A 24035-nucleotide genomic window follows, 5' to 3' on the forward strand; every position below is an offset into this window, starting at 1 on the left:
GGGCGTATGCGTTTTTCCCTGAATATATTCAGGAAAAAACGCATACGCCCTTTTTGGCCAACCAAGCAAGCCGGAAAGGCAAATCGGCGCTACAAAGAAGTCTCGCTTGCCAGCGATCAAAAGGGCCATGCTGAAAAATGTGTAAAAACCAGAAATGCAGGACAGGCCATGGAGACACGGGAGCCTTGCTACGCTGATGGGCGGGATGGAAATTGCCAACAGCCACTCTGGAGGAGTGTACGCTGCGTCCTGAAACATGGAATAGACACAGCTGAGAGAGCATAGGGCACTTCCACTCATGGGCGTAGAAATCGGGAAACCTAAAAATCAACACGACACAGGCACCCCAAAGTTTAGGGCTGCTCTGTTTCCAAGAAACTCCACTTCGGTACACCTGAAATATCCCAGGAAAGAGAAAAATGGATAAAGAAGTTGTGGTACTTATGCACAATGGAATATCACTCAGCCATGAAATCAGTGTCATAAGGCTAGTAGCAGCATGATGAGTGGATTTAGGGACGATGACTCTAAGTGAAGTAAGTCACAAAGAAAAGGACACTTATCCTAAGATATCACTGATAGAGGGAATGTCAACATCGCTACACCTGAACTGAATTCCAAAACAGAACAGAGTCACACATTTACAAAACACACTATGGCTGCTTAACGGGAAAGGTGAGGCGGGGCGATGCATAAAACAAGGGTTTGAAATTAGCTCACATACCGTTCCACAAGCCAAATATGTAATAGACAAGACCTACTCCCTGCTCAGTGAACTGGACTCAACACCCCCTATTCACCGCCCAAGAATATATCTGACTAGGAAGAGTCTTAAAACCTATGTATTGATATCTCTCTGGAAGTGAATCAAGAGGGTGTAAAGCGGCATAAACACAGCAGGGAAAAGCAGCTAAACCCCATTATAAAACTAGATTACTTAAAAAAAAAACCCAGAAAACAAAGACAGTGAAAGAGAGAGACATTCTTACAAAATCCGTTCAGGGGCTCTGATGCAACCTGGATTGACCATATCTAGACCCACAGCTGGATGAGACATAAGGCTGGACACTCTTGGGGCTGAGAGGATTGGTGAGGTTGGGTGAGCAAACGCAGACCCTTTAAAGTAATACTGCGTGGTACCCATGCCATGGGTCCCAAATCTCCAGGTTCAAGGGCATCTTCCTACATCGAAAACATGCCTGGGAAACCCAGAAGATGGTACACCGTGTGATCGGGAAAGGTTTCTAAAACGCACCTCATTTCTCCTCTCCTTGTGCTCGGGTTCGCCATTCCAGCCGCTTCACTAACAATCTCCCTACTTGGAGAATCAGCACCGTTGACCTCCTGTTTCGTACAGGTCGCAATTTGTCCTGAGGATGAACGGGAAGAGGGGGAACCAATGAGAGACTAGCTCTAGGTGTTGGGACAGGCACAGGTCACTCTATTTTCCCATCAGGAAGAAGAATGAACCACAGGCTCAGCCTGCCGCCCGGAACCAGAATAGGGCCTGAAGCAATCCTGCGCTTTTGCGGCCAGCTCCCAAAAAAGCGAGTTGACAAATGGAGCTCAGGGGCACTGCAATTCACAAACCTGCAGAGTTAGAAATGATGACTCTCGTCCACAGATATATTGAGGGAAGGCAACGAAGAGGATTTGAAAGCAAGGCAGAATTGCAGGAAACAGATTTCAGGAGGTAGATTCGACTCGCCTTGAAAGCACATGAAAAGCGGCAAAGCGTTGACAATGATGCCCTTGGCCAAAAAGGGCGTATGCGTTTTTTCCTGAATATATTCAGGAAAAAACGCATACGCCCTTTTTGGCCAACCAAGCAAGCCGGAAAGGCAAATCGGCGCTACAAAGAAGTCTCGCTTGCCAGCGGTCAAAAGGGCCATGCTGAAAAAAGTGTAAAAACCAGAAATGCAGGACAGGCCATGGAGACACGGGAGCCTTGCTACGCTGATGGGCGGGATGGAAATTGCCAACAGCCACTCTGGAGGAGTGTACGCTGCGTCCTGAAACATGGAATAGACACAGCTGAGAGAGCATAGGGCACTTCCACTCATGGGCGTAGAAATCGGGAAACCTAAAAATCAACACGACACAGGCACCCCAAAGTTTAGGGCTGCTCTGTTTCCAAGAACCTCCACTTCGGTACACCTTAAATATCCCAGGAAAGAGAAAAATGGATAAAGAAGTTGTGGTACTTATGCACAATGGAATATCACTCAGCCATGAAATCAGTGTCATAAGGCTAGTAGCAGCATGATGAGTGGATTTAGGGACGATGACTCTAAGTGAAGTAAGTCACACAGAAAAGGACGCTTATCCTAAGATATCACTGATAGAGGGAATGTCAACATCGCTACACCTGAACTGAATTCCAAAACAGAACAGAGTCACACATTTAGAAAACACACTATGGCTGCTTAACGGGAAAGGTGAGGCGGGGCGATGCATAAAACAAGGATTTGAAATTAGCTCACATACCGTTTCACAAGCCAAATATGTAATAGACAAGACCTACTCCCTGCTCAGTGAACTGGACTCAACACCCCCTATTCACCGCCCAAGAATATATCTGACTAGGAAGAGTCTTAAAACCTATGTATTGATATCTCTCTGGAAGTGAATCAAGAGGGTGTAAAGCGGCATAAACACAGCAGGGAAAAGCAGCTAAACCCCATTATAAAAATAGATTACTTAAAAAAAAAACCCATAAAACAAAGACAGTGAAAGAGAGAGACATTCTTACAAAATCCATTCAGGGGCTCTGATGCAACCTGGATTGACCATATCTAGACCCACAGCTGGATGAGACATAAGGCTGGACACTCTTGGGGCTGAGAGGATTGGTGAGGTTGGGTGAGCAAACGCAGACCCTTTAAAGTAATACTGCGTGGTACCCATGCCATGGGTCCCAAATCTCCAGGTTCAAGGGCATCTTCCTACATCGAAAACATGCCTGGGAAACCCAGAAGATGGTACACCGTGTGATCGGGAAAGGTTTCTAAAACGCACCTCATTTCTCCTCTCCTTGTGCTCGGGTTCGCCATTCCAGCCGCTTCACTAACAATCTCCCTACTTGGAGAATCAGCACCGTTGACCTCCTGTTTCGTACAGGTCGCAATTTGTCCTGAGGATGAACGGGAAGAGGGGGAACCAATGAGAGACTAGCTCTAGGTGTTGGGACAGGCACAGGTCACTCTATTTTCCCATCAGGAAGAAGAATGAACCACAGGCTCAGCCTGCCGCCCGGAACCAGAATAGGGCCTGAAGCAATCCTGCGCTTTTGCGGCCAGCTCCCAAAAAACCGAGTTGACAAATGGAGCTCAGGGGCACTGCAATTCACAAACCTGCAGAGTTAGAAATGATGACTCTCGTCCACAAATATATTGAGGGAAGGCAACGAAGAGGATTTGAAAGCAAGGCAGAATTGCAGGAAACAGATTTCAGGAGGTCGATTCGACTCGCCTTGAAAGCACATGAAAAGCGGCAAAGCGTTGACAATGATGCCCTTGGCCAAAAAGGGCGTATGCGTTTTTTCCTGAATATATTCAGGAAAAAACGCATACGCCCTTTTTGGCCAACCAAGCAAGCCGGAAAGGCAAATCGGTGCTACAAAGAAGTCTCGCTTGCCAGCGGTCAAAAGGGCCATGCTGAAAAAAGTGTAAAAACCAGAAATGCAGGACAGGCCATGGAGACACGGGAGCCTTGCTACGCTGATGGGCGGGATGGAAATTGCCAACAGCCACTCTGGAGGAGTGTACGCTGCGTCCTGAAACATGGAATAGACACAGCTGAGAGAGCATAGGGCACTACCACTCATGGGCGTAGAAATCGGGAAACCTAAAAATCAACACGACACAGGCACCCCAAAGTTTAGGGCTGCTCTGTTTCCAAGAACCTCCACTTCGGTACACCTTAAATATCCCGGGAAAGAGAAAAATGGATAAAGAAGTTGTGGTACTTATGCACAATGGAATATCACTCAGCCATGAAATCAGTGTCATAAGGCTAGTAGCAGCATGATGAGTGGATTTAGGGACGATGACTCTAAGTGAAGTAAGTCACACAGAAAAGGACGCTTATCCTAAGATATCACTGATAGAGGGAATGTCAACATCGCTACACCTGAACTGAATTCCAAAACAGAACAGAGTCACACATTTACAAAACACACTATGGCTGCTTAACGGGAAAGGTGAGGCGGGGCGATGCATAAAACAAGGGTTTGAAATTAGCTCACATACCGTTCCACAAGCCAAATATGTAATAGACAAGACCTACTCCCTGCTCAGTGAACTGGACTCAACACCCCCTATTCACCGCCCAAGAATATATCTGACTAGTAAGAGTCTTTAAACCTATGTATTGATATCTCTCTGGAAGTGAATCAAGAGGGTGTAAAGCGGCATAAACACAGCAGGGAAAAGCAGCTAAACCCCATTATAAAAATAGATTACTTAAAAAAAAAACCCAGAAAACAAAGACAGTGAAAGAGAGAGACATTCTTACAAAATCCGTTCAGGGGCTCTGATGCAACCTGGATTGACCATATCTAGACCCACAGCTGGATGAGACATAAGGCTGGACACTCTTGGGGCTGAGAGGATTGGTGAGGTTGGGTGAGCAAACGCAGACCCTTTAAAGTAATACTGCGTGGTACCCATGCCATGGGTCCCAAATCTCCAGGTTCAAGGGCATCTTCCTACATCGAAAACATGCCTGGGAAACCCAGAAGATGGTACACCGTGTGATCGGGAAAGGTTTCTAAAACGCACCTCATTTCTCCTCTCCTTGTGCTCGGGTTCGCCATTCCAGCCGCTTCACTAACAATCTCCCTACTTGGAGAATCAGCACCGTTGACCTCCTGTTTCGTACAGGTCGCAATTTGTCCTGAGGATGAACGGGAAGAGGGGGAACTAATGAGAGACTAGCTCTAGGTGTTGGGACAGGCACAGGTCACTCTATTTTCCCATCAGGAAGAAGAATGAACCACAGGCTCAGCCTGCCCCCCGGAACCAGAATAGGGCCTGAAGCAATCCTGCGCTTTTGCGGCCAGCTCCCAAAAAAGCGAGTTGACAAATGGAGCTCAGGGGCACTGCAATTCACAAACCTGCAGAGTTAGAAATGATGACTCTCGTCCACAAATATATTGAGGGAAGGCAACGAAGAGGATTTGAAAGCAAGGCAGAATTGCAGGAAACAGATTTCAGGAGGTCGATTCGACTCGCCTTGAAAGCACATGAAAAGCGGCAAAGCGTTGACAATGATGCCCTTGGCCAAAAAGGGCGTATGCGTTTTTTCCTGAATATATTCAGGAAAAAACGCATACGCCCTTTTTGGCCAACCAAGCAAGCCGGAAAGGCAAATCGGCGCTACAAAGAAGTCTCGCTTGCCAGCGGTCAAAAGGGCCATGCTGAAAAAAGTGTAAAAACCAGAAATGCAGGACAGGCCATGGAGACACGGGAGCCTTGCTACGCTGATGGGCGGGATGGAAATTGCCAACAGCCACTCTGGAGGAGTGTACGCTGCGTCCTGAAACATGGAATAGACACAGCTGAGAGAGCATAGGGCACTACCACTCATGGGCGTAGAAATCGGGAAACCTAAAAATCAACACGACACAGGCACCCCAAAGTTTAGGGCTGCTCTGTTTCCAAGAACCTCCACTTCGGTACACCTTAAATATCCCGGGAAAGAGAAAAATGGATAAATAAGTTGTGGTATTTATGCACAATGGAATATCACTCAGCCATGAAATCAGTGTCATAAGGCTAGTAGCAGCATGATGAGTGGATTTAGGGACGATGACTCTAAGTGAAGTAAGTCACACAGAAAAGGACGCTTATCCTAAGATATCACTGATAGAGGGAATGTCAACATCGCTACACCTGAACTGAATTCCAAAACAGAACAGAGTCACACATTTACAAAACACACTATGGCTGCTTAACGGGAAAGGTGAGGCGGGGCGATGCATAAAACAAGGGTTTGAAATTAGCTCACATACCGTTCCACAAGCCAAATATGTAATAGACAAGACCTACTCCCTGCTCAGTGAACTGGACTCAACACCCCCTATTCACCGCCCAAGAATATATCTGACTAGTAAGAGTCTTTAAACCTATGTATTGATATCTCTCTGGAAGTGAATCAAGAGGGTGTAAAGCGGCATAAACACAGCAGGGAAAAGCAGCTAAACCCCATTATAAAAATAGATTACTTAAAAAAAAAACCCAGAAAACAAAGACAGTGAAAGAGAGAGACATTCTTACAAAATCCGTTCAGGGGCTCTGATGCAACCTGGATTGACCATATCTAGACCCACAGCTGGATGAGACATAAGGCTGGACACTCTTGGGGCTGAGAGGATTGGTGAGGTTGGGTGAGCAAACGCAGACCCTTTAAAGTAATACTGCGTGGTACCCATGCCATGGGTCCCAAATCTCCAGGTTCAAGGGCATCTTCCTACATCGAAAACATGCCTGGGAAACCCAGAAGATGGTACACCGTGTGATCGGGAAAGGTTTCTAAAACGCACCTCATTTCTCCGCTCCTTGTGCTCGGGTTCGCCATTCCAGCCGCTTCACTAACAATCTCCCTACTTGGAGAATCAGCACCGTTGACCTCCTGTTTCGTACAGGTCGCAATTTGTCCTGAGGATGAACGGGAAGAGGGGGAACCAATGAGAGACTAGCTCTAGTTGTTGGGACAGGCACAGGTCACTCTATTTTCCCATCAGGAAGAAGAATGAACCACAGGCTCAGCCTGCCCCCCGGAACCAGAATAGGGCCTGAAGCAATCCTGCGCTTTTGCGGCCAGCTCCCAAAAAAGCGAGTTGACAAATGGAGCTCAGGGGCACTGCAATTCACAAACCTGCAGAGTTAGAAATGATGACTCTCGTCCACAAATATATTGAGGGAAGGCAACGAAGAGGATTTGAAAGCAAGGCAGAATTGCAGGAAACAGATTTCAGGAGGTCGATTCGACTCGCCTTGAAAGCACATGAAAAGCGGCAAAGCGTTGACAATGATGCCCTTGGCCAAAAAGGGCGTATGCGTTTTTTCCTGAATATATTCAGGAAAAAACGCATACGCCCTTTTTGGCCAACCAAGCAAGCCGGAAAGGCAAATCGGCGCTACAAAGAAGTCTCGCTTGCCAGCGGTCAAAAGGGCCATGCTGAAAAAAGTGTAAAAACCAGAAATGCAGGACAGGCCATGGAGACACGGGAGCCTTGCTACGCTGATGGGCGGGATGGAAATTGCCAACAGCCACTCTGGAGAAGTGTACGCTGCGTCCTGAAACATGGAATAGACACAGCTGAGAGAGCATAGGGCACTTCCACTCATGGGCGTAGAAATCGGGAAACCTAAAAATCAACACGACACAGGCACCCCAAAGTTTAGGGCTGCTCTGTTTCCAAGAACCTCCACTTCGGTACACCTTAAATATCTCAGGAAACAGAAAAATGGATAAAGAAGTTGTGGTACTTATGCACAATGGAATATCACTCAGCCATGAAATCAGTGTCATAAGGCTAGTAGCAGCATGATGAGTGGATTTAGGGACGATGACTCTAAGTGAAGTAAGTCACACAGAAAAGGACGCTTATCCTAAGATATCACTGATAGAGGGAATGTCAACATCGCTACACCTGAACTGAATTCCAAAACAGAACAGAGTCACACATTTAGAAAACACACTATGGCTGCTTAACGGGAAAGGTGAGGCGGGGCGATGCATAAAACAAGGGTTTGAAATTAGCTCACATACCGTTCCACAAGCCAAATATGTAATAGACAAGACCTACTCCCTGCTCAGTGAACTGGACTCAACACCCTATTCACCGCCCAAGAATATATCTGACTAGGAAGAGTCTTAAAACCTATGTATTGATATCTCTCTGGAAGTGAATCAAGAGGGTGTAAAGCGGCATAAACACAGCAGGGAAAAGCAGCTAAACCCCATTATAAAAATAGATTACTTAAAAAAAAAAACCCAGAAAACAAAGACAGTGAAAGAGAGAGACATTCTTACAAAATCCGTTCAGGGGCTCTGATGCAACCTGGATTGACTATATCTAGACCCACAGCTGGATGAGACATAAGGCTGGACACTCTTGGGGCTGAGAGGATTGGTGAGGTTGGGTGAGCAAACGCAGACCCTTTAAAGTAATACTGCGTGGTACCCATGCCATGGGTCCCAAATCTCCAGGTTCAAGGGCATCTTCCTACATCGAAAACATGCCTGGGAAACCCAGAAGATGGTACACCGTGTGATCGGGAAAGGTTTCTAAAACGCACCTCATTTCTCCTCTCCTTGTGCTCGGGTTCGCCATTCCAGCCGCTTCACTAACAATCTCCCTACTTGGAGAATCAGCACCGTTGACCTCCTGTTTCGTACAGGTCGCAATTTGTCCTGAGGATGAACGGGAAGAGGGGGAACTAATGAGAGACTAGCTCTAGGTGTTGGGACAGGCACAGGTCACTCTATTTTCCCATCAGGAAGAAGAATGAACCACAGGCTCAGCCTGCCCCCCGGAACCAGAATAGGGCCTGAAGCAATCCTGCGCTTTTGCGGCCAGCTCCCAAAAAAGCGAGTTGACAAATGGAGCTCAGGGGCACTGCAATTCACAAACCTGCAGAGTTAGAAATGATGACTCTCGTCCACAAATATATTGAGGGAAGGCAACGAAGAGGATTTGAAAGCAAGGCAGAATTGCAGGAAACAGATTTCAGGAGGTCGATTCGACTCGCCTTGAAAGCACATGAAAAGCGGCAAAGCGTTGACAATGATGCCCTTGGCCAAAAAGGGCGTATGCGTTTTTTCCTGAATATATTCAGGAAAAAACGCATACGCCCTTTTTGGCCAACCAAGCAAGCCGGAAAGGCAAATCGGCGCTACAAAGAAGTCTCGCTTGCCAGCGGTCAAAAGGGCCATGCTGAAAAAAGTGTAAAAACCAGAAATGCAGGACAGGCCATGGAGACACGGGAGCCTTGCTACGCTGATGGGCGGGATGGAAATTGCCAACAGCCACTCTGGAGGAGTGTACGCTGCGTCCTGAAACATGGAATAGACACAGCTGAGAGAGCATAGGGCACTACCACTCATGGGCGTAGAAATCGGGAAACCTAAAAATCAACACGACACAGGCACCCCAAAGTTTAGGGCTGCTCTGTTTCCAAGAACCTCCACTTCGGTACACCTTAAATATCCCGGGAAAGAGAAAAATGGATAAATAAGTTGTGGTATTTATGCACAATGGAATATCACTCAGCCATGAAATCAGTGTCATAAGGCTAGTAGCAGCATGATGAGTGGATTTAGGGACGATGACTCTAAGTGAAGTAAGTCACACAGAAAAGGACGCTTATCCTAAGATATCACTGATAGAGGGAATGTCAACATCGCTACACCTGAACTGAATTCCAAAACAGAACAGAGTCACACATTTACAAAACACACTATGGCTGCTTAACGGGAAAGGTGAGGCGGGGCGATGCATAAAACAAGGGTTTGAAATTAGCTCACATACCGTTCCACAAGCCAAATATGTAATAGACAAGACCTACTCCCTGCTCAGTGAACTGGACTCAACACCCCCTATTCACCGCCCAAGAATATATCTGACTAGTAAGAGTCTTTAAACCTATGTATTGATATCTCTCTGGAAGTGAATCAAGAGGGTGTAAAGCGGCATAAACACAGCAGGGAAAAGCAGCTAAACCCCATTATAAAAATAGATTACTTAAAAAAAAAACCCAGAAAACAAAGACAGTGAAAGAGAGAGACATTCTTACAAAATCCGTTCAGGGGCTCTGATGCAACCTGGATTGACCATATCTAGACCCACAGCTGGATGAGACATAAGGCTGGACACTCTTGGGGCTGAGAGGATTGGTGAGGTTGGGTGAGCAAACGCAGACCCTTTAAAGTAATACTGCGTGGTACCCATGCCATGGGTCCCAAATCTCCAGGTTCAAGGGCATCTTCCTACATCGAAAACATGCCTGGGAAACCCAGAAGATGGTACACCGTGTGATCGGGAAAGGTTTCTAAAACGCACCTCATTTCTCCGCTCCTTGTGCTCGGGTTCGCCATTCCAGCCGCTTCACTAACAATCTCCCTACTTGGAGAATCAGCACCGTTGACCTCCTGTTTCGTACAGGTCGCAATTTGTCCTGAGGATGAACGGGAAGAGGGGGAACCAATGAGAGACTAGCTCTAGGTGTTGGGACAGGCACAGGTCACTCTATTTTCCCATCAGGAAGAAGAATGAACCACAGGCTCAGCCTGCCCCCCGGAACCAGAATAGGGCCTGAAGCAATCCTGCGCTTTTGCGGCCAGCTCCCAAAAAAGCGAGTTGACAAATGGAGCTCAGGGGCACTGCAATTCACAAACCTGCAGAGTTAGAAATGATGACTCTCGTCCACAAATATATTGAGGGAAGGCAACGAAGAGGATTTGAAAGCAAGGCAGAATTGCAGGAAACAGATTTCAGGAGGTCGATTCGACTCGCCTTGAAAGCACATGAAAAGCGGCAAAGCGTTGACAATGATGCCCTTGGCCAAAAAGGGCGTATGCGTTTTTTCCTGAATATATTCAGGAAAAAACGCATACGCCCTTTTTGGCCAACCAAGCAAGCCGGAAAGGCAAATCGGCGCTACAAAGAAGTCTCGCTTGCCAGCGGTCAAAAGGGCCATGCTGAAAAAAGTGTAAAAACCAGAAATGCAGGACAGGCCATGGAGACACGGGAGCCTTGCTACGCTGATGGGCGGGATGGAAATTGCCAACAGCCACTCTGGAGAAGTGTACGCTGCGTCCTGAAACATGGAATAGACACAGCTGAGAGAGCATAGGGCACTTCCACTCATGGGCGTAGAAATCGGGAAACCTAAAAATCAACACGACACAGGCACCCCAAAGTTTAGGGCTGCTCTGTTTCCAAGAACCTCCACTTCGGTACACCTTAAATATCTCAGGAAACAGAAAAATGGATAAAGAAGTTGTGGTACTTATGCACAATGGAATATCACTCAGCCATGAAATCAGTGTCATAAGGCTAGTAGCAGCATGATGAGTGGATTTAGGGACGATGACTCTAAGTGAAGTAAGTCACACAGAAAAGGACGCTTATCCTAAGATATCACTGATAGAGGGAATGTCAACATCGCTACACCTGAACTGAATTCCAAAACAGAACAGAGTCACACATTTAGAAAACACACTATGGCTGCTTAACGGGAAAGGTGAGGCGGGGCGATGCATAAAACAAGGGTTTGAAATTAGCTCACATACCGTTCCACAAGCCAAATATGTAATAGACAAGACCTACTCCCTGCTCAGTGAACTGGACTCAACACCCCCTATTCACCGCCCAAGAATATATCTGACTAGGAAGAGTCTTAAAACCTATGTATTGATATCTCTCTGGAAGTGAATCAAGAGGGTGTAAAGCGGCATAAACACAGCAGGGAAAAGCAGCTAAACCCCATTATAAAAATAGATTACTTAAAAAAAAAAACCCAGAAAACAAAGACAGTGAAAGAGAGAGACATTCTTACAAAATCCGTTCAGGGGCTCTGATGCAACCTGGATTGACCATATCTAGACCCACAGCTGGATGAGACATAAGGCTGGACACTCTTGGGGCTGAGAGGATTGGTGAGGTTGGGTGAGCAAACGCAGACCCTTTAAAGTAATACTGCGTGGTACCCATGCCATGGGTCCCAAATCTCCAGGTTCAAGGGCATCTTCCTACATCGAAAACATGCCTGGGAAACCCAGAAGATGGTACACCGTGTGATCGGGAAAGGTTTCTAAAACGCACCTCATTTCTCCTCTCCTTGTGCTCGGGTTCGCCATTCCAGCCGCTTCACTAACAATCTCCCTACTTGGAGAATCAGCACCGTTGACCTCCTGTTTCGTACAGGTCGCAATTTGTCCTGAGGATGAACGGGAAGAGGGGGAACCAATGAGAGACTAGCTCTAGGTGTTGGGACAGGCACAGGTCACTCTATTTTCCCATCAGGAAGAAGAATGAACCACAGGCTCAGCCTGCCCCCCGGAACCAGAATAGGGCCTGAAGCAATCCTGCGCTTTTGCGGCCAGCTCCCAAAAAAGCGAGTTGACAAATGGAGCTCAGGGGCACTGCAATTCACAAACCTGCAGAGTTCGAAATGATGACTCTCGTCCACAAATATATTGAGGGAAGGCAACGAAGAGGATTTGAAAGCAAGGCAGAATTGCAGGAAACAGATTTCAGGAGGTGGTTTCGACTCGCCTTGAAAACACATGAAAAGCGGCAAAGCGTTGACAATGATGCCCTTGGCCAAAAAGGGCGTATGCGTTTTTTCCTGAATATATTCAGGAAAAAACGCATACGCCCTTTTTGGCCAACCAAGCAAGCCGGAAAGGCAAATCGGCGCTACAAAGAAGTCTCGCTTGCCAGCGGTCAAAAGGGCCATGCTGAAAAAAGTGTAAAAACCAGAAATGCAGGACAGGCCATGGAGACACGGGAGCCTTGCTACGCTGATGGGCGGGATGGAAATTGCCAACAGCCACTCTGGAGAAGTGTACGCTGCGTCCTGAAACATGGAATAGACACAGCTGAGAGAGCATAGGGCACTTCCACTCATGGGCGTAGAAATCGGGAAACCTAAAAATCAACACGACACAGGCACCCCAAAGTTTAGGGCTGCTCTGTTTCCAAGAACCTCCACTTCGGTACACCTTAAATATCCCAGGAAACAGAAAAATGGATAAAGAAGTTGTGGTACTTATGCACAATGGAATATCACTCAGCCATGAAATCAGTGTCATAAGGCTAGTAGCAGCATGATGAGTGGATTTAGGGACGATGACTCTAAGTGAAGTAAGTCACACAGAAAAGGACGCTTATCCTAAGATATCACTGATAGAGGGAATGTCAACATCGCTACACCTGAACTGAATTCCAAAGCAGAACAGAGTCACACATTTACAAAACACACTATGGCTGCTTAACGGGAAAGGTGAGGCGGGGCGATGCATAAAACAAGGGTTTGAAATTAGCTCAGATACCGTTCCACAAGCCAAATATGTAATAGACAAGACCTACTCCCTGCTCAGTGAACTGGACTCAACACCCCCTATTCACCGCCCAAGAATATATCTGACTAGGAAGAGTCTTAAAACCTATGTATTGATATCTCTCTGGAAGTGAATCAAGAGGGTGTAAAGCGGCATAAACACAGCAGGGAAAAGCAGCTAAACCCCATTATAAAAATAGATTACTTAAAAAAAAAAACCCCAGAAAACAAAGACAGTGAAAGAGAGAGACATTCTTACAAAATCCGTTCAGGGGCTCTGATGCAACCTGGATTGACCATATCTAGACCCACAGCTGGATGAGACATAAGGCTGGACACTCTTGGGGCTGAGAGGATTGGTGAGGTTGGGTGAGCAAACGCAGACCCTTTAAAGTAATACTGCGTGGTACCCATGCCATGGGTCCCAAATCTCCAGGTTCAAGGGCATCTTCCTACATCGAAAACATGCCTGGGAAACCCAGAAGATGGTACACCGTGTGATCGGGAAAGGTTTCTAAAACGCACCTCATTTCTCCTCTCCTTGTGCTCGGGTTCGCCATTCCAGCCGCTTCACTAACAATCTCCCTACTTGGAGAATCAGCACCGTTGACCTCCTGTTTCGTACAGGTCGCAATTTGTCCTGAGGATGAACGGGAAGAGGGGGAACTAATGAGAGACTAGCTCTAGGTGTTGGGACAGGCACAGGTCACTCTATTTTCCCATCAGGAAGAAGAATGAACCACAGGCTCAGCCTGCCCCCCGGAACCAGAATAGGGCCTGAAGCAATCCTGCGCTTTTGCGGCCAGCTCCCAAAAAAGCGAGTTGACAAATGGAGCTCAGGGGCACTGCAATTCACAAACCTGCAGAGTTAGAAATGATGACTCTCGTCCACAAATATATTGAGGGAAGGCAACGAAGAGGATTTGAAAACAAGGCAGAATTGCAGGAAACAGATTTCAGGAGGTCGATTCGACTCGCCTTGAAAGCACATGAAAAGCGGCAAAGCGTTGACAATGATGCCCTTGGCCAAAAAGGGCGTATGCGTTTTTTCCTGAATATATTCAGGAAAAAACGCATACGCCCTTTTTGGCCAACCAAGCAAGCCGGAAAGGCAAATCGGCGCTACAAAGAAGTCTCGCTTGCCAGCGGTCAAAAGGGCCATGCTGAAAAAAGTGTAAAAACCAGAAATGCAGGACAGGCCATGGAGACACGGGAGCCTTGCTACGCTGATGGGCGGGATGGAAATTGCCAACAGCCACTCTGGAGGAGTGTACGCTGCGTCCTGAAACATGGAATAGACACAGCTGAGAGAGCATAGGGCACTACCACTCATGGGCGTAGAAATCGGGAAACCTAAAAATCAACACGACACAGGCACCCCAAAGTTTAGGGCTGCTCTGTTTCCAAGAACCTCCACTTCGGTACACCTTAAATATCCCGGGAAAGAGAAAAATGGATAAATAAGTTGTGGTATTTATGCACAATGGAATATCACTCAGCCATGAAATCAGTGTCATAAGGCTAGTAGCAGCATGATGAGTGGATTTAGGGACGATGACTCTAAGTGAAGTAAGTCACACAGAAAAGGACGCTTATCCTAAGATATCACTGATAGAGGGAATGTCAACATCGCTACACCTGAACTGAATTCCAAAACAGAACAGAGTCACACATTTACAAAACACACTATGGCTGCTTAACGGGAAAGGTGAGGCGGGGCGATGCATAAAACAAGGGTTTGAAATTAGCTCACATACCGTTCCACAAGCCAAATATGTAATAGACAAGACCTACTCCCTGCTCAGTGAACTGGACTCAACACCCCCTATTCACCGCCCAAGAATATATCTGACTAGTAAGAGTCTTTAAACCTATGTATTGATATCTCTCTGGAAGTGAATCAAGAGGGTGTAAAGCGGCATAAACACAGCAGGGAAAAGCAGCTAAACCCCATTATAAAAATAGATTACTTAAAAAAAAAACCCAGAAAACAAAGACAGTGAAAGAGAGAGACATTCTTACAAAATCCGTTCAGGGGCTCTGATGCAACCTGGATTGACCATATCTAGACCCACAGCTGGATGAGACATAAGGCTGGACACTCTTGGGGCTGAGAGGATTGGTGAGGTTGGGTGAGCAAACGCAGACCCTTTAAAGTAATACTGCGTGGTACCCATGCCATGGGTCCCAAATCTCCAGGTTCAAGGGCATCTTCCTACATCGAAAACATGCCTGGGAAACCCAGAAGATGGTACACCGTGTGATCGGGAAAGGTTTCTAAAACGCACCTCATTTCTCCGCTCCTTGTGCTCGGGTTCGCCATTCCAGCCGCTTCACTAACAATCTCCCTACTTGGAGAATCAGCACCGTTGACCTCCTGTTTCGTACAGGTCGCAATTTGTCCTGAGGATGAACGGGAAGAGGGGGAACCAATGAGAGACTAGCTCTAGTTGTTGGGACAGGCACAGGTCACTCTATTTTCCCATCAGGAAGAAGAATGAACCACAGGCTCAGCCTGCCCCCCGGAACCAGAATAGGGCCTGAAGCAATCCTGCGCTTTTGCGGCCAGCTCCCAAAAAAGCGAGTTGACAAATGGAGCTCAGGGGCACTGCAATTCACAAACCTGCAGAGTTAGAAATGATGACTCTCGTCCACAAATATATTGAGGGAAGGCAACGAAGAGGATTTGAAAGCAAGGCAGAATTGCAGGAAACAGATTTCAGGAGGTCGATTCGACTCGCCTTGAAAGCACATGAAAAGCGGCAAAGCGTTGACAATGATGCCCTTGGCCAAAAAGGGCGTATGCGTTTTTTCCTGAATATATTCAGGAAAAAACGCATACGCCCTTTTTGGCCAACCAAGCAAGCCGGAAAGGCAAATCGGCGCTACAAAGAAGTCTCGCTTGCCAGCGGTCAAAAGGGCCATGCTGAAAAAAGTGTAAAAACCAGAAATGCAGGACAGGCCATGGAGACACGGGAGCCTTGCTACGCTGATGGGCGGGATGGAAATTGCCAACAGCCACTCTGGAGAAGTGTACGCTGCGTCCTGAAACATGGAATAGACACAGCTGAGAGAGCATAGGGCACTTCCACTCATGGGCGTAGAAATCGGGAAACCTAAAAATCAACACGACACAGGCACCCCAAAGTTTAGGGCTGCTCTGTTTCCAAGAACCTCCACTTCGGTACACCTTAAATATCTCAGGAAACAGAAAAATGGATAAAGAAGTTGTGGTACTTATGCACAATGGAATATCACTCAGCCATGAAATCAGTGTCATAAGGCTAGTAGCAGCATGATGAGTGGATTTAGGGACGATGACTCTAAGTGAAGTAAGTCACACAGAAAAGGACGCTTATCCTAAGATATCACTGATAGAGGGAATGTCAACATCGCTACACCTGAACTGAATTCCAAAACAGAACAGAGTCACACATTTAGAAAACACACTATGGCTGCTTAACGGGAAAGGTGAGGCGGGGCGATGCATAAAACAAGGGTTTGAAATTAGCTCACATACCGTTCCACAAGCCAAATATGTAATAGACAAGACCTACTCCCTGCTCAGTGAACTGGACTCAACACCCCCTATTCACCGCCCAAGAATATATCTGACTAGGAAGAGTCTTAAAACCTATGTATTGATATCTCTCTGGAAGTGAATCAAGAGGGTGTAAAGCGGCATAAACACAGCAGGGAAAAGCAGCTAAACCCCATTATAAAAATAGATTACTTAAAAAAAAAAACCCAGAAAACAAAGACAGTGAAAGAGAGAGACATTCTTACAAAATCCGTTCAGGGGCTCTGATGCAACCTGGATTGACCATATCTAGACCCACAGCTGGATGAGACATAAGGCTGGACACTCTTGGGGCTGAGAGGATTGGTGAGGTTGGGTGAGCAAACGCAGACCCTTTAAAGTAATACTGCGTGGTACCCATGCCATGGGTCCCAAATCTCCAGGTTCAAGGGCATCTTCCTACATCGAAAACATGCCTGGGAAACCCAGAAGATGGTACACCGTGTGATCGGGAAAGGTTTCTAAAACGCACCTCATTTCTCCTCTCCTTGTGCTCGGGTTCGCCATTCCAGCCGCTTCACTAACAATCTCCCTACTTGGAGAATCAGCACCGTTGACCTCCTGTTTCGTACAGGTCGCAATTTGTCCTGAGGATGAACGGGAAGAGGGGGAACCAATGAGAGACTAGCTCTAGGTGTTGGGACAGGCACAGGTCACTCTATTTTCCCATCAGGAAGAAGAATGAACCACAGGCTCAGCCTGCCCCCCGGAACCAGAATAGGGCCTGAAGCAATCCTGCGCTTTTGCGGCCAGCTCCCAAAAAAGCGAGTTGACAAATGGAGCTCAGGGGCACTGCAATTCACAAACCTGCAGAGTTAGAAATGATGACTCTCGTCCACAAATATATTGAGGGAAGGCAACGAAGAGGATTTGAAAGCAAGGCAGAATTGCAGGAAACAGATTTCAGGAGGTAGATTCGACTCGCCTTGAAAGCACATGAAAAGCGGCAAAGCGTTGACAATGATGCCCTTGGCCAAAAAGGGCGTATGCGTTTTTTCCTGAATATATTCAGGAAAAAACGCATACGCCCTTTTTGGCCAACCAAGCAAGCCGGAAAGGCAAATCGGCGCTACAAAGAAGTCTCGCTTGCCAGCGGTCAAAAGGGCCATGCTGAAAAAAGTGTAAAAACCAGAAATGCAGGACAGGCCATGGAGACACGGGAGCCTTGCTACGCTGATGGGCGGGATGGAAATTGCCAACAGCCACTCTGGAGAAGTGTACGCTGCGTCCTGAAACATGGAATAGACACAGCTGAGAGAGCATAGGGCACTTCCACTCATGGGCGTAGAAATCGGGAAACCTAAAAATCAACACGACACAGGCACCCCAAAGTTTAGGGCTGCTCTGTTTCCAAGAACCTCCACTTCGGTACACCTTAAATATCCCAGGAAACAGAAAAATGGATAAAGAAGTTGTGGTACTTATGCACAATGGAATATCACTCAGCCATGAAATCAGTGTCATAAGGCTAGTAGCAGCATGATGAGTGGATTTAGGGACGATGACTCTAAGTGAAGTAAGTCACACAGAAAAGGACGCTTATCCTAAGATATCACTGATAGAGGGAATGTCAACATCGCTACACCTGAACTGAATTCCAAAGCAGAACAGAGTCACACATTTACAAAACACACTATGGCTGCTTAACGGGAAAGGTGAGGCGGGGCGATGCATAAAACAAGGGTTTGAAATTAGCTCAGATACCGTTCCACAAGCCAAATATGTAATAGACAAGACCTACTCCCTGCTCAGTGAACTGGACTCAACACCCCCTATTCACCGCCCAAGAATATATCTGACTAGGAAGAGTCTTAAAACCTATGTATTGATATCTCTCTGGAAGTGAATCAAGAGGGTGTAAAGCGGCATAAACACAGCAGGGAAAAGCAGCTAAACCCCATTATAAAAATAGATTACTTAAAAAAAAAAACCCCAGAAAACAAAGACAGTGAAAGAGAGAGACATTCTTACAAAATCCGTTCAGGGGCTCTGATGCAACCTGGATTGACCATATCTAGACCCACAGCTGGATGAGACATAAGGCTGGACACTCTTGGGGCTGAGAGGATTGGTGAGGTTGGGTGAGCAAACGCAGACCCTTTAAAGTAATACTGCGTGGTACCCATGCCATGGGTCCCAAATCTCCAGGTTCAAGGGCATCTTCCTACATCGAAAACATGCCTGGGAAACCCAGAAGATGGTACACCGTGTGATCGGGAAAGGTTTCTAAAACGCACCTCATTTCTCCTCTCCTTGTGCTCGGGTTCGCCATTCCAGCCGCTTCACTAACAATCTCCCTACTTGGAGAATCAGCACCGTTGACCTCCTGTTTCGTACAGGTCGCAATTTGTCCTGAGGATGAACGGGAAGAGGGGGAACCAATGAGAGACTAGCTCTAGTTGTTGGGACAGGCACAGGTCACTCTATTTTCCCATCAGGAAGAAGAATGAACCACAGGCTCAGCCTGCCCCCCGGAACCAGAATAGGGCCTGAAGCAATCCTGCGCTTTTGCGGCCAGCTCCCAAAAAAGCGAGTTGACAAATGGAGCTCAGGGGCACTGCAATTCACAAACCTGCAGAGTTAGAAATGATGACTCTCGTCCACAAATATATTGAGGGAAGGCAACGAAGAGGATTTGAAAGCAAGGCAGAATTGCAGGAAACAGATTTCAGGAGGTAGATTCGACTCGCCTTGAAAGCACATGAAAAGCGGCAAAGCGTTGACAATGATGCCCTTGGCCAAAAAGGGCGTATGCGTTTTTTCCTGAATATATTCAGGAAAAAACGCATACGCCCTTTTTGGCCAACCAAGCAAGCCGGAAAGGCAAATCGGCGCTACAAAGAAGTCTCGCTTGCCAGCGGTCAAAAGGGCCATGCTGAAAAAAGTGTAAAAACCAGAAATGCAGGACAGGCCATGGAGACACGGGAGCCTTGCTACGCTGATGGGCGGGATGGAAATTGCCAACAGCCACTCTGGAGAAGTGTACGCTGCGTCCTGAAACATGGAATAGACACAGCTGAGAGAGCATAGGGCACTTCCACTCATGGGCGTAGAAATCGGGAAACCTAAAAATCAACACGACACAGGCACCCCAAAGTTTAGGGCTGCTCTGTTTCCAAGAACCTCCACTTCGGTACACCTTAAATATCCCAGGAAACAGAAAAATGGATAAAGAAGTTGTGGTACTTATGCACAATGGAATATCACTCAGCCATGAAATCAGTGTCATAAGGCTAGTAGCAGCATGATGAGTGGATTTAGGGACGATGACTCTAAGTGAAGTAAGTCACACAGAAAAGGACGCTTATCCTAAGATATCACTGATAGAGGGAATGTCAACATCGCTACACCTGAACTGAATTCCAAAGCAGAACAGAGTCACACATTTACAAAACACACTATGGCTGCTTAACGGGAAAGGTGAGGCGGGGCGATGCATAAAACAAGGGTTTGAAATTAGCTCAGATACCGTTCCACAAGCCAAATATGTAATAGACAAGACCTACTCCCTGCTCAGTGAACTGGACTCAACACCCCCTATTCACCGCCCAAGAATATATCTGACTAGGAAGAGTCTTAAAACCTATGTATTGATATCTCTCTGGAAGTGAATCAAGAGGGTGTAAAGCGGCATAAACACAGCAGGGAAAAGCAGCTAAACCCCATTATAAAAATAGATTACTTAAAAAAAAAAACCCCAGAAAACAAAGACAGTGAAAGAGAGAGACATTCTTACAAAATCCGTTCAGGGGCTCTGATGCAACCTGGATTGACCATATCTAGACCCACAGCTGGATGAGACATAAGGCTGGACACTCTTGGGGCTGAGAGGATTGGTGAGGTTGGGTGAGCAAACGCAGACCCTTTAAAGTAATACTGCGTGGTACCCATGCCATGGGTCCCAAATCTCCAGGTTCAAGGGCATCTTCCTACATCGAAAACATGCCTGGGAAACCCAGAAGATGGTACACCGTGTGATCGGGAAAGGTTTCTAAAACGCACCTCATTTCTCCTCTCCTTGTGCTCGGGTTCGCCATTCCAGCCGCTTCACTAACAATCTCCCTACTTGGAGAATCAGCACCGTTGACCTCCTGTTTCGTACAGGTCGCAATTTGTCCTGAGGATGAACGGGAAGAGGGGGAACCAATGAGAGACTAGCTCTAGTTGTTGGGACAGGCACAGGTCACTCTATTTTCCCATCAGGAAGAAGAATGAACCACAGGCTCAGCCTGCCCCCCGGAACCAGAATAGGGCCTGAAGCAATCCTGCGCTTTTGCGGCCAGCTCCCAAAAAAGCGAGTTGACAAATGGAGCTCAGGGGCACTGCAATTCACAAACCTGCAGAGTTCGAAATGATGACTCTCGTCCACAAATATATTGAGGGAAGGCAACGAAGAGGATTTGAAAGCAAGGCAGAATTGCAGGAAACAGATTTCAGGAGGTCGATTCGACTCGCCTTGAAAGCACATGAAAAGCGGCAAAGCGTTGACAATGATGCCCTTGGCCAAAAAGGGCGTATGCGTTTTTTCCTGAATATAGTCAGGAAAAAACGCATACGCCCTTTTTGGCCAACCAAGCAAGCCGGAAAGGCAAATCGGCGCTACAAAGAAGTCTCGCTTGCCAGCGGTCAAAAGGGCCATGCTGAAAAAAGTGTAAAAACCAGAAATGCAGGACAGGCCATGGAGACACGGGAGCCTTGCTACGCTGATGGGCGGGATGGAAATTGCCAACAGCCACTCTGGAGGAGTGTACGCTGCGTCCTGAAACATGGAATAGACACAGCTGAGAGAGCATAGGGCACTTCCACTCATGGGCGTAGAAATCGGGAAACCTAAAAATCAACACGACACAGGCACCCCAAAGTTTAGGGCTGCTCTGTTTCCAAGAACCTCCACTTCGGTACACCTTAAATATCCCAGGAAAGAGAAAAATGGATAAAGAAGTTGTGGTACTTATGCACAATGGAATATCACTCAGCCATGAAATCAGTGTCATAAGGCTAGTAGCAGCATGATGAGTGGATTTAGGGACGATGACTCTAAGTGAAGTAAGTCACCCAGAAAAGGACACTTATCCTAAGATATCACTGATAGAGGGAATGTCAACATCGCTACACCTGAACTGAATTCCAAAACAGAACAGAGTCACACATTTACAAAACACACTATGGCTGCTTAACGGGAAAGGTGAGGCGGGGCGATGCATAAAACAAGGGTTTGAAATTAGCTCACATACCGTTCCACAAGCCAAATATGTAATAGACAAGACCTACTCCCTGCTCAGTGAACTGGACTCAACACCCCCTATTCACCGGCCAAGAATATATCTGACTAGGAAGAGTCTTAAAACCTATGTATTGATATCTCTCTGGAAGTGAATCAAGAGGGTGTAAAGCGGCATAAACACAGCAGGGAAAAGCAGCTAAACCCCATTATAAAAATAGATTACTTAAAAAAAAAAACCCCAGAAAACAAAGACAGTGAAAGAGAGAGACATTCTTACAAAATCCGTTCAGGGGCTCTGATGCAACCTGGATTGACCATATCTAGACCCACAGCTGGATGAGACATAAGGCTGGACACTCTTGGGGCTGAGAGGATTGGTGAGGTTGGGTGAGCAAACGCAGACCCTTTAAAGTAATACTGCGTGGTACCCATGCCATGGGTCCCAAATCTCCAGGTTCAAGGGCATCTTCCTACATCGAAAACATGCCTGGGAAACCCAGAAGATGGTACACCGTGTGATCGGGAAAGGTTTCTAAAACGCACCTCATTTCTCCTCTCCTTGTGCTCGGGTTCGCCATTCCAGCCGCTTCACTAACAATCTCCCTACTTGGAGAATCAGCACCGTTGACCTCCTGTTTCGTACAGGTCGCAATTTGTCCTGAGGATGAACGGGAAGAGGGGGAACCAATGAGAGACTAGCTCTAGGTGTTGGGACAGGCACAGGTCACTCTATTTTCCCATCAGGAAGAAGAATGAACCACAGGCTCAGCCTGCCCCCCGGAACCAGAATAGGGCCTGAAGCAATCCTGCGCTTTTGCGGCCAGCTCCCAAAAAAGCGAGTTGACAAATGGAGCTCAGGGGCACTGCAATTCACAAACCTGCAGAGTTAGAAATGATGACTCTCGTCCACAAATATATTGAGGGAAGGCAACGAAGAGGATTTGAAAGCAAGGCAGAATTGCAGGAAACAGATTTCAGGAGGTCGATTCGACTTGCCTTGAAAGCACATGAAAAGCGGCAAAGCGTTGACAATGATGCCCTTGGCCAAAAAGGGCGTATGCGTTTTTTCCTGAATATATTCAGGAAAAAACGCATACGCCCTTTTTGGCCAACCAAGCAAGCCGGAAAGGCAAATCGGCGCTACAAAGAAGTCTCGCTTGCCAGCGGTCAAAAGGGCCATGCTGAAAAAAGTGTAAAAACCAGAAATGCAGGACAGGACATGGAGACACGGGAGCCTTGCTACGCTGATGGGCGGGATGGAAATTGCCAACAGCCACTCTGGAGAAGTGTACGCTGCGTCCTGAAACATGGAATAGACACAGCTGAGAGAGCATAGGGCACTTCCACTCATGGGCGTAGAAATCGGGAAACCTAAAAATCAACACGACACAGGCACCCCAAAGTTTAGGGCTGCTCTGTTTCCAAGAACCTCCACTTCGGTACACCTTAAATATCCCAGGAAAGAGAAAAATGGATAAAGAAGTTGTGGTACTTATGCACAATGGAATATCACTCAGCCATGAAATCAGTGTCATAAGGCTAGTAGCAGCATGATGAGTGGATTTAGGGACGATGACTCTAAGTGAAGTAAGTCACCCAGAAAAGGACACTTATCCTAAGATATCACTGATAGAGGGAATGTCAACATCGCTACACCTGAACTGAATTCCAAAACAGAACAGAGTCACACATTTACAAAACACACTATGGCTGCTTAACGGGAAAGGTGAGGCGGGGCGATGCATAAAACAAGGGTTTGAAATTAGCTCACATACCGTTCCACAAGCCAAATATGTAATAGACAAGACCTACTCCCTGCTCAGTGAACTGGACTCAACACCCCCTATTCACCGGCCAAGAATATATCTGACTAGGAAGAGTCTTAAAACCTATGTATTGATATCTCTCTGGAAGTGAATCAAGAGGGTGTAAAGCGGCATAAACACAGCAGGGAAAAGCAGCTAAACCCCATTATAAAAATAGATTACTTAAAAAAAAAAACCCCAGAAAACAAAGACAGTGAAAGAGAGAGACATTCTTACAAAATCCGTTCAGGGGCTCTGATGCAACCTGGATTGACCATATCTAGACCCACAGCTGGATGAGACATAAGGCTGGACACTCTTGGGGCTGAGAGGATTGGTGAGGTTGGGTGAGC

Source organism: Eubalaena glacialis, chromosome 8 (genome assembly GCF_028564815.1).
Source record: "Eubalaena glacialis isolate mEubGla1 chromosome 8, mEubGla1.1.hap2.+ XY, whole genome shotgun sequence".
NCBI lineage: Eukaryota > Metazoa > Chordata > Mammalia > Artiodactyla > Balaenidae > Eubalaena > Eubalaena glacialis.